Source organism: Mesoplodon mirus (assembly GCF_964341445.2).
Source record: "Mesoplodon mirus genome assembly, chromosome: X".
In the NCBI taxonomy this organism is placed as follows: domain Eukaryota; kingdom Metazoa; phylum Chordata; class Mammalia; order Artiodactyla; family Ziphiidae; genus Mesoplodon; species Mesoplodon mirus.
The window spans coordinates 99,615,360-99,632,558 of NC_138981.1; the positions used below are offsets into that span (position 1 = coordinate 99,615,360).

Here is a 17,199-nt window from a genome sequence, read left to right on the forward strand (position 1 = left end):
CTGGGAGCAGCCCTAAGGCACCAGTCATCTAATTAGCATACAAAACACACTCTTATTATCTGGGAGATTCCAAGGGTTTTAGAATCTGTGTGCCAGCAACCAGGGACAAAGACTAAATATTTATTTCTTATTATATCACAGCATCCAATCTAGACCAAAGCACTAATTCTTTAAACCCTCTCTAAAACCACCTAATACAAATTAAAACCCCAAGTTAAGTACTTTCTTCAACCTTTTATGGAGACAATCCATGGTTCATTCAATAAGCCGTAAATCCCACTTGTTCCACTACAGGGATGGATGGTCCTAGTGTTCTTTAATGCTGGAAGCAACAGCCTCCATCTTCAGGTTGTTTGCAAGGAGAGTGAGAAAATACATTCAAGTTTCACCTCTACTCACATGACCAGAACTGGTCTCCTTGCCTCCAGTTTTCCTTCAGCCCACTCTCTCGTCTCCTCTGGCTTTATTTTCTAAAAAGAGGAAAATAATTTTGCAACACACCTACTTCACCCTTGGAAAGAGCTCAAAGTACTTAGCATGAAACTAATTTTAAAGATCTGTGAATAATTGAGTGAAATTTGGATCACTTTTTCTGTGTTTGAAAGGATCTGTGTTCAGCAAGCTTGCTGAGGATTCCTAGAGACTTCCTTTGAAATACATTTTCAACAAAAGTGGAGCCTCTGTGTGTGCCCTGTATTTCCATAAAAAGTCTCAGATTTTCTTTCCTGATTAAAGTGGTTTTCCTTAAAAGAGTTCCTAAATGTGGAGAGAGGATGTAAAGAGGAGAGATTTATCAATGTGGAAACAAAGTAGGTGATCAAAATTATACTTGCTAACATCATTATCAAGATAACGATACACTTGGAAAGAGCTTCTTTCACCAAAACCTGGTAAATTCCTCTTGCTTTGTCTGGGGCTCCCCCTTGTGACCACCTGGAGATGTTCTGAGCAGTTAGTGTTATACTCAGGTTGAAGAGGTCCTGCCATCTAGTGGCTAAATTGCATAATGCAACTTGCTTATTTAAAATTGAACTGAAGGAACGCTTTAAACTTTTGGGAAATGGTCTGCCTTTAGTAGGAAAATAAAAGTCTTCATCTGGGAAGGATTTTGACTTGTTCTTGAAGCTGAGGTTCCCTTTAATCCTAACTACGTATGACCATGTGTGTGGGTATTTGTCTTGAAATCGTGATGGGATACATTTCAGGCAGCAGGATTCTGAGAGCAGAATTGGTGAGCACGTAGATTTCAGGAACGGTGTTTGTCAGCCTAGGCCTCTCCTGCCTCCTACAAGGGTGCAGCAAAGCATGAAGGGGCCAGGATTTGTATCCCAGTGATTTCGGGGAGACAGCAATGAGCAGCAACTTGGAGTGAGATCTTAGTTCCCTGACCAGAGATAGAACTCTAGTCGTGACGGTGAGAGTGCCGAATCCTAACCACTGGACCACGAGGGCCAGGGGCTAGGGTCTGTGCCCCAGTTCTTGTCTGCCTCGAAAAAAATTTTTACAAAGAGACAGAAGGTAGAGAGGAAAGTAAGGTATTTATTACAAAAGCAGAGTAAGTACATGCTGACAGACACACAGGTGAGCTCAGAGAAAGTCGCGCCTTTGGGAAGTTTAAATCGTTTATAAGGGGGCAGTCTTCCAGGTCTTTGTTTTCCTCTGGCCATTCGTCTTGTTTTGACCCAATAGCTGATTTGTCTCAGGGCCCTCCCTTATGTGCACGTGCATCCTTCAGCCAAGGTGGATTTCAGCGCGAGGACCTTTGGGAAGTTAGCAAAACTTATTATTGATCTGGTGTCCCCTCCCTTTTTATCCCTGAGGAGCCTTTCTGTGCATGTGCAGTCAAGGTCTCCCTAACCCCAAAGATGAGAAATATGTGACCTCTTGACCTTTTGCCGAAGCAGGGTTTAGCCCCTCTCTGCCCCTGCCATTACTGTTATCTTAAAGTGTCCACAGGAGACACAGTCTAGCTATTTACCCTGTTCCTGATGTTATTTCTATCTCGAAGTATAAACAGGAGGCTGATAATAAATGTCTAACCTGGAGCCCATCTCTCTCCTGCCTTACCAGAAGGCCAGAGAGAATTGTGGAGTTCCAGGAGATGTAGGGGCCAAGGGAGTGAGCTTGATGCACTGAGTATTTGATCTCGGGTGGCCTCAGCCTGCAGCGGCTTGAAGCGGGGTTTTGGTTCCCAGCCAGAGACTGAGGTTGAGCCGCGGCAGAGAGCGCTGAATCCTAGCCGCTAGACCAGTGGCCAGTGACAAGGCCCTGGCCCTTCGGCTTTGCCGAAAAGAATTCCCACAAAGATGGAAAGTAGTGAAACAAAGTGTTTAATAGGAGGAAGAAGAGTACTGTACATGTGGATAGACACACGGTTGGACTCAGAGAGAGAATCGTGCCCTCGTGGTAGTTTAAATCACTTATATGGGGTATTTCTTCCGTGTTTCCTTTGGCCAATCATTTTGATTTGTCTGGTTCTGAGTCCATATTTGGTATATCTCAGGACCCTCCCGTGTGTGCATGCATCTCTTAGCCAAGATGGATTCCAGCGAAGAGGCCTATGGGTAGCTTGACATCACTCCCCTTTTGACCTCCAAGGAGCTTCATAGTCAGGAAGGTCTCCTTGACTTTGAGAATGAGAAATACGTGGTCTTTTATCTCTTATCTGGGCTCAGCCTCTCTTCATCTTGGAGTATCGGTCCACAGGAAACAAATTCCAGCCGCTCACCCTGGGGCCCATCTATCTCCTGCCTCATATTGAGCTTGTAAATCAAAATCCATCCACAGGTAGGGGTGGAGACACTGAGTGGAAGTAATCTTCAAGAACCTGAGCCAAACACTTTTCCTTCCTCATCAGGTACATGCAATTTGCATATCCTATTATCTGCTTATTAACCAGAGTGTCTTGTAACAATGGCAGATTGTGAAATAGGCACACACGGGCAGTTGAACACAAGCTCTGAGGGGTTCATCTTGCGATTACATCCCTGTAATGAAGAGGCAAAAGGTGAGGATGCGACAATGGGATATTCGGTAACATAATAAAATCAGGATTTGATCTAATGCAACATGACTTGCTCACAGCACAGGTAGAATATCAAATGATCCATGTGAAATTCAATCCTTGTATAATTTTCTTATTATATCCATTGTTCTCCTATTAATCTGAATGCCATACAGAACAGTATGTAAATTAGGTTTTCATTAACCTGATGCTTCCTTTTATCTTCAAAAAAAAAAAGAGAAAAAGAACCTGAGCCAAGGCAAAACTGGAGAGAACAGAAGCAAGTCAGAAAGCAGGTCATGATGGTCCTGGCCTGTGGCTGAGAAAGGAATTAGAGTATACTGAGCTCGCCTTTATTGGCATTGAAACTGGCCCAGCCCAGAGAAGGGTAGTTGGAGCTGGAGCTGAGGCTGGGAGTCTAGAAGCATCAAGTGTTATGAAGGTTTGCAGGTCAAGTTGGTCTCCGCTCTGTAGGGGAACAAAATTTGTCACCCCAAAATGTCTCTTTGGCATGCAGATTATTTCGAGCTGAAAATAATCAAGACGAAAAGACTCAGGAAGAAGATTTGACCTTCCCCTAAAGAATGTGGATAGAGGACCTATTCCAGGAAGGGAGCTATCACCATAGATAACTATAATATGAACTAGGTGTGTAGACAGGGAGGAACCTAGCAAAGTCTGTTTGTTACAATTCCTCTCTGTCTCCCACTGTCTCTGCCTGGCCCAGCATATATTTACCAAACATTTGCTTTTCCATCTCCATGTGAATTGCCTTCCTCCCCTGTGAAGTCCCAAACCACTACCCCTAACACCCTCTTTTGTCTTTAGCTGAAGATGGTATTAAAGGTGAGGGTTTCAGCCATTTTTGTGAATTACTCAGTTTTCCTGGGTCCCTCCCATGAATACGTTATTAAACTTTGTTTGATTTTCTCCTATTAATCTGTCTCATGCCAATTTAATTCTTAGACCAGGCAGAAGAACCTAGAAGAGTAGGAGAAAATGTCTTCCTCCCCGACAACCCTAAGATAAAATCAGAAGGTCCATGTATAGCAAGGAGAGAGCAATGGATTTGTAGCATGAGAGCCCCATGTGTGTGAATTTGTCACGTGAAACCCTGGCTCATAACGGCAAAAGCAAAGTCTATCTTCTGATGCAGGTCAACCCCTTGTTCATTACCTTGTCTCTTGGTTTGTTTCTACTCTCAATGGGCCACATTCATTGCCCTCTTTCTGTTTCAACACATACACTGACTAGCATGTACAGGCCAATGGCTACATGAAGTTCCAGATTAATACTTTTTGCTGTTTTGGGGTTCCTATATTTGAGCATTGCCTTATCACCAAGCCTATATCCTTTGGTAGACTCTCAAAACAAAGGCAGCTGTCTTTTGTTGGTAAAACATTTGATCTTGGATATGGTCTTTCCACTATTTGGAACCTTATTGACCATAAGTGATTTCTCTATCTCTGGCTTCATATCCAAATATTTACTTGTAGTCTGGTTTCATTATATTGATTACTAGTTTAGAAGGTTCATGTGGCTGCTTGATTAATTGTATCCTCTAGAAGTTGACGCTTTTTAAATTTTATTTATTTTTGGCTGCGGCGGGTCTTCATCGCTGCGCACAGGCTTTCTCTAGTTGCAGTGAGCAGGGGTTACTCTTCGTTGTGGTGCGCGGGCTTCTCATTGCAGCGGCTTCTCTTGTTGCAGAGCACGGGCTCTAGGTGTGCAGGCTTCAGTAGTTGCAGCACGTGGGCTCAGTAGTTGTGGCTCAGGGGCTTCTAGCGCACAGGCTCAGTAGTTGTGGCATACAGGCTCAGTTGCTCTGTGGCATGTGGGATCTTCCTGGACCAGGGCTCGAACCTGTGTCCCCTGCATTCGCAGGTGGATTCTTAACCACTGTGCCACCAGGGAAGTCCCCTAGAAGTTGACTCTTAAGTTGGTTTGTTAGTGTTATGGCTCAGAGTCAGATGATATCAAGTCCTCATGTAGCACCTAGACCTGGGCTTGAATAAGTACTTATGCTAAGTGAAATAAGCCAGACAAAAAGGACAAACATTATTAAATATTATATGCTTCCACTTATATGAGGTACTTAGAATAGGCAAATTCATAGAGACAGAAAGTAGAATGGTGGTTACCAGGGGCTGGAGGGGAGGAGTCAATGGGGAGTTACTGTTTAATGAGTAAAGACTTTCTGTTCAGGATGATGAACATGTTCACAAAATGGATAGTGGTGATGGTTGCACAACATTGTGAAAGTATTCAATGCCACTTAATTGTACACTTAAAAACTGGTTAAAATGGTAAATTTTGTTATATTATTTGATGATGATTAAGTAAAATAATATTCAGGAGAAAGATAGTTTCAATTGCCATATCTAAAAGCAATTAGGGGGCTTACCTGGTGGCACAGTGGTTAGGAATCCACCTGCCAATGCAGGGGACACGGGTTCAATCCCTGGCCCGAGAAGATCCCACACGCCACGGAGCAACTAAGCCCAAGAGCCACAATTACTGAGCCTGCGCTCTACAGCCCGCAAGCCACAACTACTGAGCCCGTATACCTAGACTTGCATTAGGACTCGAAATGAAACATTGGCTCTTCCTAGGTCTCAAGAGTGCTGGCTTTCCAACTATAAACCATTGGCTTTCATGGTTCTCAGGACTTTGGATTCAGACTAGAACTACACCGAAGGCTCTCCTGTGTCCCCAGCTTGCCAACTCACCCTGCAGATCTTGGGACTTGCCTGCCACCATAATCATGTGAGCCAATTCATATATATATATATGATATATATATATGATATATATACATGATACATATATATGATATATATACATATGATATATATATCCTATTGGTTCTGTTTCTCTGGAGACCTGAAAGTAATACAAAAGGGGACGCAAGTTTTCAAATTAAAATGAAAATTTTCTCTCAAAAACAGTTTTGCTTGTATAATACATTCCGTCACAAAATATTTAGGCAAATTTAAAAAAACTAATGCTCGAGTCTTTCCACACATGGAAATGATCTGTCTTAGGAAATCAGATCTGTAAAGTTATTTAAACTAAAATGTTGATATACAAGAAAGTCTGTTACTGGTCATGTTTTCCTTCCATTTAAAAGGTAATTTTCTATCACATCTTGACATGATAGAATATATATCTAGTTTCATTACCTGGGTTCAGCTTGCTGGAATTCTGTTCCAAGCTCTTTGATCTTTGCTTCCTTTTTTGGCATCTTATTTTGAGCTTAGGTTCAGGCTCTGAATTCTTCATTTATCTGCAATGATCATCACCATAAACACACACTTGATAACATATAATTTCCTGAAAGCATTAAACAACATTACATATAAAGTAAATGGAACATTCTTTGCTTCTTTAATTCCCAGCCTTTCACTCATGATTATTTTCATGAAAATTTAAAACCACTGTGTGGGGACAGGGCTAGTGCTGGTGGTGGTAGTGGTAGAAATGAAGAAATATGCCCTCAACCCAAGGCAAACAGCACCATTTTCACCGCTGGAAAAGAAAAATTATAAAAAATTTTTAAATGGGTGGGCCACATTTTCCTTCAAGTATCATGGACATTTTTATTGTTTACTGATGAAGATTAGATCTTAATAATTTATGCTGTTTTTTAATGTTATATACCATGTATTTAAGTTTAATCAATTGGAAAATGAAGGCTAAGGATAAGCTGTCAGTTCAACTTCTTAAATATATTTAACCTTGAAAAGAGATCACACTTCTAGAACATTCGAATCGATGCACATTAACACAAATTATAATCATTCTATTTCATTCTTAATTTTCTAGCTTTCTAAAAGATGTGCACCACGAAATCAGACAGTAGAATGATATTTGCCATAACGGCATTCTCCTTGAGATGGCAAATCAAAACACTTGTATACAATGTTATGAGATGGAACGTGAGAGGTAAAACCCAGTGTTAAGCCAGAGAGATCAGCTGAATGGTGGACATTCTTCTGCAGTGCCCTACCAAAACTCCTATCTCACTCAAGCCTCTAAGCAAGTCCAAACAAGCCTGCATACTTAGCATGAACACTTCTTAAGTTCAGCGAAGGAATGACATCTTATTTCACCTTTGCTGCAAGGTCACCTCAAGTCATTTTAGAAAGCTGGAGGCATATCCCAATAATGCTACTTCTATTTCTAAGAGTGAAAGATCATGTGGAACAATAAAAATTACATTAACTGTTAGTAAATATTCATTCTTAGAGTATGTTTGAACTTTAGAAATTATAAAAGGCATTCAGATCCAAGTCTGAAGAAAGAGTGGGTGAGCAGTATGGGGTCAAACCTGAAATACTACTTAATAATTGTTTTATCCATTCATACCAGAATCCCTGGAAAACGTGCCACAAGTGGTTGATCCAAATCTTCTCTAGTTTCATTAGATTTCAAACCCTCCCCAGAGCTTTCATGATCAATCAGTGATCTGATTTCCTAGTTCACTGAGATGTCAGCTTGTTCAACTTCACTACTCTCCGTGTCATGATTTCTCTGAATCCACACTCCCATCTCCCCTCCTGAAATTAGCTTCTCCTCGTGGGCTTTTTGAGCATAGTGCCTACACAAGCACACTGTCCACAACTTCCTAATGTAAATGTTCCATTGCTACCTTTGCAGAGAGGCACACAATCTTTCTGCTTGTAATTTAAAAGCAACCACACATAGAATCAGAATCACACAGGTCTGAAATATGTGAGTGGGAAGGAAGACCCTTCTTTGAAGTCCACTAATCCTTATCCTCCACGGTTAACGATGAAGAAGCTAAGATGCAAGGAGTGTGACTTACTTAAAGCCACAGCCAGGTAGTAGCATTGCTGAGATAAGATCTTACTGCTTATCATTCTATAACTAACTTCTTTCTTTTTTTTTTTGCTTTATATTGCTTCTTTAAGTGACAGAACAAGAGAGGAATACAAATAGTCATTGGGAGAACATACATGGTTTCATTCTAAATGTTAGTGAAGAGAATAAAGCATCAAACAAACACTAAAATGACTTTGTTATTATTTTCAGTGCTCCTTTCCCCAAAATATATCCTTACAGAAAGCTTTGGCAGATAGATTGTCACAGTTTGCTCCAGTCCTGTGTGACTGTTCACAGTGCCTAAAACTGAGTGGATTCTAAGATTCTCAAAGTGAGTGTTGAATGTGCTACTTAAAATAAGAACATTGGATATATAAAGGTCTATTAATCACAAAGCATGCATTTTTTTCACCAATATAAATGAAAGCTTCATGCAAACATGTGATGCTCAAGTTGTTAGAATCTATTCTAGTGACAGAAAAAGCAAAGGCATGTCTTTAGAAACCCTTAAGTAACCTCTGTGTTGCTCTGTGATGCTGGAGTGATAGAGGAAAAGTGATAATTTAATCTCCATGAAAACACAGTTTTGAAGAAATATGAAAGCACTTTAGTTTCTTGTCAGACAGATGAAAACTAGAGCTTTGAGCTTGTGCTTCAATCCTTCTCCCTTCTACCAATAGGAAAGAAATACTAAAGATTCATAGGATGTAAAAAGAAAAGGCATGAAACTTGGGTAGAACCTAGTATAACTGTAGCTATGCTTTCATGAAACAAGCAAAAGACAATCTAGGTATTTACAAAGCTGGCAATTGGGCTTCCTTGGTGGTGCAGTGGTTAGGAATCCGCCTGCCAATGCAGGGGACACGGGTTTGAGCCTTGGTTCAGGAAGATCCCACATGCTGCAGAGCAGCTAGGCCTGTGTGCCATAACTAGTGAGCCTGCGCTCTAGAGCCGGTGCTCCGCGACGAGAGAGGCCACCGCAATGAGAGGCCCACGCACGGCAATGAAGAGAGGCCACCGCAATGAGAGGCCCACGCACGGCAATGAAGAGTAGCCCCCGCTCACCTCAACTAAAAAAAGAAAGCCCACGTGCAGCCACAAAGACCCAACGCAGCCATAAATAAATAAATTAATTACTTAATTTAAAAAAAGGCTGGCAATTGCTCAAAAGCATTTGTGTAAGACATTAACATTAAAAGAAAAGAACCTCAACTTTCACCAAATCTACACGAGTTAGGAATATCCTTTTTAAAACGTGTAGTAGACAATCCGAAGAAGCTGAATGAGCTCACTCTAAGCAGAGAGGGTGGGGGGACTTGGTTTTTGTTGCTATCAAGAAGGCTGACTTTAGAGACCACAGAACATAGAACTGGATAGCCATCTCACAGATCTCCCAAGGAACTACCCACTGTAAGCAAGTGAAAGCTGAAGGAACACAGTGCGGATGTATTGAGGTTGATTGCTTCTAACCATATCTAATGTAACTTCATTTCATTTGTCACTTTAATATAATATGGCTAGTGTTTTTCTTCAATATGTATTAAGGGTGATGAGGAAGGAACAGAAGATTACACTGTAAGTGTATTTTATTAGGAAAAAGAAATTTCGGAGGTTATGGTTTGGGTCCAGAAGTATACAGTAGTTTATAATTGAAACAGTATTTAAAAGGTTTTGCAAAAGAGAAAGAAGAGGATATGTGATTAAATTAAAACTTTTAATCTAACATTTAATGATCCTTATCATTTAAAAAATTCCAACTGCTGTTTTTATCTTCTTCAAATTGGACTAGTCCATACAAGAATTAGGAAAGGAGCCTCTTTATCTCTGAATTAGAAGGGACGCCAAGAAGAATCCAAACAAACAGGCCTTGCTAAATGACCCCCCATTTACTACAATTACCTTATTTTCCTTAATCTATCATATTCCTCCATGACTGTCCACTCTTCATCACACCTAGCATAAGATACACAAGTCTAACCATTTGCTCATGAAGGATCCCATGTCACATAAAACTTATACCAAATAAATTTGTACGCCTTTCTTCTGTTAATCTGTTTTTATCAGTTTCATTTTCAGACCTAGCCGGGGACCCTAAGAAGGTTGAAAAAATACTTTTGCCTTTCTTACAATACATAACATTGACCATTTTCTAGATGGAGTGGACTTGCTAATCATGTGGTCACCCTATGTTTAACTTCTGGTGGAAGTGCCGAACTGCTTTACATGGTGTCCGCACCATTTTACATTCCCACCAGCCAGTGTATGAGGGGTTCAGTTCCTGCACATCCTTATTACACTTCTTATTTTCCATTTTTAAAATTAAAGCTGCCCTGGTAGACGTGAAGTGGCATCTCTTGTGATTTTGATGTTGATTTCCCTAATGACTAATGACGTTGAACATCTTCTCTTGCCCTCAGTGGCCATTTGCATGGAGAGAGCAATGGATTTGCAGCATGAGACCCCCCGCCTCCCCACCTCCCCCCCCCTTGCCCCTTGTGTGTGTGAACCCCTCCCAGCTCACATTGGCAAAGCCACGTAGCCTCTTTGGACCTCGATTTCCTGGCACAATGAGTAGTTACTGCATCTGTGTTCATCCAGGGAATGGAGACAGAAAAAAAGACTTTGGCTTGGATCTCTGCATGGAGAAACAGCCACTGCCCCCCAGAGTGAAGGAAAAGAAACTCACAGAGGAATCCAGATGGCCAGCTGAGATCCAGAGCCCAGGGACTGGTCAGGTAATTCCGCGTGGGGAGGAGGTGGAAGCTCTCTTCACTTTCCACCCTCAACAAGGTGGGCAAGTTGTAGCAGAGCATGAAACCCTCCCTTCACTCCCTAGGAGTTGAAGGCAGCTTCGCTTTGTGAGATTTCCTGTGTTGACCTGAAATGCAAAAAGGCAGCTGCCTGGCCAGAACTAAGCACCTCAGGGTCCTCACTGTCCTCCTCCCTTCTGCCCTGGAAATTCCCACCAGCTCTGCCCAAACAGCAGGGAATGGGTCAGAAAAGAGTCTGTGAGTCAGAGCCTGAGCCAAGGCTGGGACCAGCCGGACAGCAGGTGGTCTTGGGGGGCCCGGGCCTGTGCAGGTCCTCAGTGGGGGAGCAGAATGGAGGCAGGAAATCCTGAGGAGTTAGGGGCAGTCAGCAGGCCAGTTGTGCTGCCCTGGGGTCGTTGCAGAGCCCATGGATTTCTTTTAAGTGTTTCTTGGAAGGGTGGTTACACTGGGGAGTAGATCTGGGCATGGTGACTTTAGTTCTCCCTTGAAAAACTTCTGTATTTCTGGAGATATTTTTGCTTAAGAAATAACCAAGCAAGAATTACATTTGTCAATGGAAATAAAGAGTTAACAAAAACATCTTCACAGCCTCGACTGTTTTAGTCACCAAAAAGCTGCCGGTTACCCACGATCCTAGAGACAACTGTTTCTAAAGATCTTTCTTTGAATCTCTCTCCCGTGCTCTCTCTCCTCCGCTGCACCCCTCTGCAGGGAACAAGGTACTGGGTGGACACAAGCCCCAGTTTAACACTCCTCACCTCGGAGTGGCGGCATCACCTGTCATCTTCCTTTTCCTCTCTATGCTACGTGTGTCTCCTTGATGTGAACGTTATTTCTCTAGAGGAGCGTGTTCCTTTTCTCAACAGGAAAAAATAAGTCAAGGCACCCGCCAGGCAGGAGAAACCTGCGAGTCGCTGCGACTCCTTCGGACGCAGCACATCCCCACCCACCTAGGCGGTGTGGACACCACCTGCAGCAGCCCCGGAAAACCGCTTCGGAGGCGCTGGCTCCCTAACAGGTCCTTGGCAAAGAGCGGGAAGTGACGGGGCTTAGGGAGTGCCCTGCTCTTGGGACTCTGCCTCTTACCTGAGGAGGGAGCAATTCAAGTATTAATAACCTCAAGCATATGAAGGATACAAACTCGTCACATCGTTTGCAAGTGTACTTAAACTTCTTTCCTCTAAATAGTTTTGCGACTGTTGAACGGTAAAATTTCCCTTTTACTGTTCCTTCGCACACATCGTTGGCGGCAGGGACCCTACAAGGGGGACAAGTTGGTTCTCCCGAGCAGAGAGCAAAACACCGGAGGTTTCCTCTCAGACTTTCCCAAACTCACCTCTCCCACCTCTCGGCTCCTGGGACCAATTGAGGATGTCCCACCCCTCCCCTGGGCGGGGCCAACACCGAGGAACCCGGATTCCCAACCCCTCCTCTCCCCCTTCCCCTCCGCCCCGCCGCGCCCCACCTCCCGGGCTTCTCTGAGGAGACGCGGACGACAGGGGGCGGGGGTCGTCTACGCGGGGTCACGCAGGCGCCGCTTTACGGCAGGGGTGGGCGTGGGCGCCGTCGAGTCCCGCCGGCCCCCGCGCAAAGTTCAGAGCTGACCGGGTGTTTTCCGCTGGAGCGTGGCCTCAGCCAGGTGGGTCCCCTCAGCCTCCTTCGTTTCCTTTCCCTGACGCGGGGCGACGCGGGGCCGGGGGCTGGGCTCCGTCCGGCAGCCTTTCTGATCCCGGGGACCCTCCCCGTCCTCTAGCGTCTGGGCAGCCTATGCCTGGCGTGCGACGTAGGCCAATGGTGGCTGCATCCTGGCCGGCTCGGGGGGAGGCGGGGACGGGCCGAGGGGGCGCCGCGTGGGCCCGGCCGGGGTCTGGCGTTTAGGCGAGGCTGGCTGAGCGTGGGCGCCGGAATTGTACCGCCGCCTGAGTTCTGTGCCCTGGCGCCAGTAGGGAGAGCGTCCAAGGAGAGCCCCTCGGGAAGCGGTTCTCTGTGGTCAGAGGGCGGGGCGGGCAGGAGGAGAGTGCGGGGCCGCCAACTCCTTCTCCCTTTCCTCCCCATTTACGTGGCCGCAGGAGGGTCGGCTTGGTTGGGTGGGATTGAGTGCGCTGCCGACAGGGACTGGGCTCCCCGGAATGTATCCCTAGAGAAGTAGCATGTCCTTTCATGAATTTTTGACCTAAAAAACTGCTAGCTCCATTTTCACGTATGCATTTAACCACATGGAAGAATAAACCCCCAAATTTTCAGGGTCTCTCTGCAAGTGATGGGAATACTGGTGCTTTATGTTTTTATCTATTTACAGTTCTGTGCAAAACAGAAGGCCTTTTATTAATGAAAGAAGCAATGAAGCTTTTTAAAGAAATAATTTCAGGTTATCAAAGATAGAAGTTCATGGTCATAATACAAAATATGAATAAGGTGAGCAAGCTGTATGTGGACAAAAAACTCCAAAAGGAAAAAACCCACAAATTTTTTTTATGACACTGTTAAGGGTGCGTGTTCGTGCAAATGCTTGTTTCTTGTTACTGATAATTGGCAGAAGATTGGCCTTATTACCAAAATTTAAAAATTCGAAGAACTTCCGTAGAGATTTGATGGCATGAGAGGGCAATCGAAATTAAAGGGTCAGGGATTTTCATATAAAGGACTGTACTTTGTTTACAGTGGGATTATAACCATTTCATGGGTAAAGGGGATTTGAGACAAGTCACACTCAAGAGAGGTGAGGAAATGGCAGGTAATACAGGCCCCTCTGAAAGGGCAGGTCTTGGTTGGGAACTTATACTTTGTATGAAATTATACAGTAGTGTAGTTTTTGTTTGTATTTCCTTTATATGTGCGGCTGGGGAATCTTTTTGTGTATTTAAGAGCCTTTTGTGGCTCTTTTTCTGTGAACTAGTAATGTCTTTTTCTCTTGGTTGTTACTCTTAAATGATATCTAGAAGCTTGCTCTCTATGTTAGGAAGACTACTGATGTGAATTAAATATTTTTTTCCCGTTTATCAGTGCTTTTCTAACTTCGATTATGCTTTTTTCGTTAGCATGGTAAATTTTAGGTGTTCACATTTATCCTTTGTTTTTTTTAATGGATTTTTGGGTCAGACGTACAAAAGGCTTTTCCTGCTCCCGAGCTATAAAGGAATCTTGCCCATTATTTCTTCTAGTAGTTAGTTGTATGGTTCTGTGCATTGTACCTTTAATTCTTGGATGCCTGTACACTTCATCGTGGTGTATTGTGAGAGGTGTGGGACTATGAGCCTATTCTAGATGGGTATCACTTTGTCCCAAGGCTGTCTGTACTCATTGATTTGGGAGGCTGCCTCAGCGTATACTGAATTCTTGTATATCTTCACGTCTGTTCTTGAACTTTGTGTTCTACTATATATTTTCACATGTGGTATGACTAGTTCTCTCACAACATGGCTATTCATTGTCATAACGCTCTTGGATATCTCTGCCTGTTTGTTTTCCCTTATTAACAGTGGAAAATAACAAAGTGTTCAAAAGCCTTTTGGATTTTCTTTGGGATTAGAATGGATTGCTTGATTAACTGATGAAGAATTGTTATGTTCTGGAGTCTAAGTCTGTTTATCCGAGAATGTAGTACATCTTTATTCTTGTTTAAGTCTACTTGTCTGTCCTACGGGAATTTTACTAAAGTTTTCCTCCCGTAGATTTTCATGTGTGTATTAACATTGCCCTAAGCATATAATCTTTCATCACTGATAATTTAAAATCCTGTAAACTTTGTTTCTAACTGGATATTTATTTATGGAATTGGCTTATAAAAGACATTGGTAAAGCACTTGATTGTCAGGACTTTTGTTAATTTTCTCGGTTTCAGTGAATGGTATATTTTCCATATTCTAATCAACCCTTCGAAAGGTTAGAACTTTGTGAAACGTACCCCTCCGAGTGCTGGATTTTTGAGCACTGGGTGGGTAAAGTCGGGGAAAAAGAAGTTAAAAATCAACGTCTCTGAAATGTTTTCCCTCTTACGCGCACTGTTGCAGAGTCAAGTGTCACTAATTTTCTAAAACACCTCGTTGTAGGGATACCGAAACCCTTGGTTTCCCTTTTTTTTTACACACTTCTAAGATTTCTAAACATTTTGCAAGTTAATGTTAAGTGGAAAGGATGCTGAGACCCTCCTATTTATTAAGCCAGTGACTAGGTCCTGACCCACACAAGCTCCCTACCCAAGGCTGTGAGCAAGGTGGTATAACTGTGCCCTTTTGACCAAAGTTAACACCCGGACATATAAAGAGGCCTGTCTGCTTGAGGTCCCAGGTGTCTTTCCAAACAGGAGGAACTTGAAATCAATAGGAAACAAGGAATTAGGGGCTCAGTTGATTATTATGGACAAGAAGTATTGATAACAGACTTTGATCCGGTGATTCCAGAAGAGGATGAATATCTCAATAAATGTATAATGAAAGGGTAGAGACATCCTTCCCAATACATAACAAGATGGGCTTAAGAAACTCTAGAGATTAAGACCCAGACATTATTAACAGGGTCAGAACAAAACAACCGTAATATATTTGCATTACCCTTCCTTTGCATTGCCTAGTAAAAGGGATAAACATCTTCTCTGTTGAAACAAACGGTTACCAAATACTGATGATTTTCTTCTGGAAAGACTTCTTCCACTGATATTTTTTGTTCTTTTATGACGCAGAGACCCTACATTAGTGATTGGGTGGGTGAAGCTATAAAATGCTTTTAAAAAGGAAATGCTAGACTTGGCATTACCTAAAGATAGGGCTTTTTACACTGATTTAGAGCAATTTATATTTAATTTATATTTATAATTTATATTTAATTCCTGGCATTGTGTTAAACAGTGGTAAACAGAGTGACCCTCCACCAACACTGGTTCCTTTGGTGTCTCTGATACGGAATGTACCTCCTCTGGGCTGACCTGTGTGTAAAACCATCAGGCTGGCCTCTCTGTGACTGTAGACTGTACCTCAGCTAGCACTAGTAAGCAGGGGCTAGGACCACGTGTGGTGCATCTGCTGAGGTCTCTTGCCCTACTCCAGTGCTAAGGACACAAAAACGGATAGGGAATAGGTTCAGATCCACTGCTAGCTACCTGGATGAGGATCCTTTCGTTTTTCTGGCCAGGAGACAGGCTAAGATGACCAAAGGAGATGAGGGAGGGGTGATGAGGAAGGGCAGAATGGCATTTCTGGTGCAATACTGCCATCAAGAGGAACTCATTCCCACATGCCAAACACACTGCACTGAGACGCCACAGTGGAGGCCCCGCAGGATGGAGGGCCAGACGTTGAGGCGCGCCCCTCTGAAGTGGCCAGGTTGATGAGCCATGTTGCTTTTGCCAGGTTGGGCAGGGGTTGGCATTTCGTTTTTCCCTGGGCCAAGGGCAGAGGGAGAGGGCCTGGGGGAGGGGAAGGGGAAGGGGAAGGGCAGGTTGCCACTCGTGGTGCAGTACTGCCATCAAGAGGAACGGGTCCGCCGATGCCGCGAACCCCTATGCCGCGAACCCCGTACCCGTCCCTTCGTGGGGAGGAGTGACAAGGGATCGAAGTCGGGAACACTGGACAGTGGCCCCTGGAAGTCAAGAGCCCCGCCTGGGAAGGGGCGGGAAGCATGGCCCAAGGCCCGGCGGTGCCGTGGACGCTCCAGAGACGGGCAGTGGCACAGGGCGCACAGCCCGGCCGCCTGGCGTGTGGGGCTACAGGAAGCGGAGTCTCGGTGGACCCTGGAGGCCGCCACTTCCGGGCGGGACTAGAGGAAGCTGCTCCGAAGGAGGCCAGGCGATGGTTCTCCGGGCACTTGGCCGCGTGTCCCTTCCCCTCGGAGCCAGAGCAGGTTCGGCCTGGGCGGGCCCAGGGCCCCGGAAGCCTCTCTGGGCCGCGGGGCGGCCCAGCCAGAGACCACCGCGGGCCACGGGAGTTGTGCCGCCCTTGGCGGCAGCGGCCGAGGCGGGCCCAGTGACCTTTTGCTCTCCAGCTCAGAGAGGACACGTGGAGCCTGGCTACCCAGTGCCGAGGGTGCCCGAGGCCCAGTGAGAGCTGGCAGTCGGAGTCCAGAAGGGGACGGCGCTCGCGGGACGCAGGAGCCACCGCAGGAGGAGACCTTCACCTGTGCCCAAGAGTCTAGTCGGTGGCTGCGGTGCCATCTCCCAGGGTCTCCGGGATTGTGGCCCAGGCCTGGCCTGGCCTGTCCCGAGGGCTCCCGGACCGGGTTCCCGGAGAGGAGAGGGCAGGACCCGAGAGGAGAGAAGCTGAGGTGAGCCCCGCCGAGTGGACCCCCGGGCCAGGCATTTGCAGCACGCTTCAGCGTTCTCCCCACGAGGCCCTGAGCCTCAGTTCAGCGACGAGAAGGCAAGGCCCCGGCTTGCACTGCGGCCTGGCCCTCCAGGCCTCGGCCCTGTGCTTGCACCTGCAGCCCAGCCAGGGAATCAAGGGGAAGAGATCTGAAGAGGCTGCCTGAAGCTCACGTCTGTTGGACTGAGAGAAACGCCTCCCCGCCTTGCCCTCTCCCCCATGACCACCACTCATCCAGCTTGTCTGCGAAGGCCAGGAACGAGGTGCATGCCCCTGGGCACACGGG

General features: G+C 45.0%; 2 long non-coding RNA genes across 2 annotated transcripts in view; one reads left to right on the plus strand and one right to left on the minus strand.

Moving 5' to 3' along the window:
* Window positions 1-2,359: 2,359 nt before the first annotated feature.
* Window positions 2,360-10,724, minus strand: LOC309796684. The gene is made up of 3 exons (XR_014292488.1): window positions 10,536-10,724; window positions 6,187-6,290; window positions 2,360-2,987 (listed from the first exon to the last, which is right to left on the minus strand). It is a non-coding gene; the product is annotated as an uncharacterized lncRNA (long non-coding RNA).
* Window positions 10,725-12,029: 1,305 nt separating this feature from the next.
* Window positions 12,030-17,199, plus strand: part of LOC309796418 — a 35,992-nt gene continuing 30,822 nt past the window's right edge. The window contains exon 1 of the long non-coding RNA XR_014292453.1: window positions 12,030-12,259. This is a non-coding gene — a long non-coding RNA (uncharacterized lncRNA). The remainder of the gene's footprint in view (window positions 12,260-17,199) is intronic.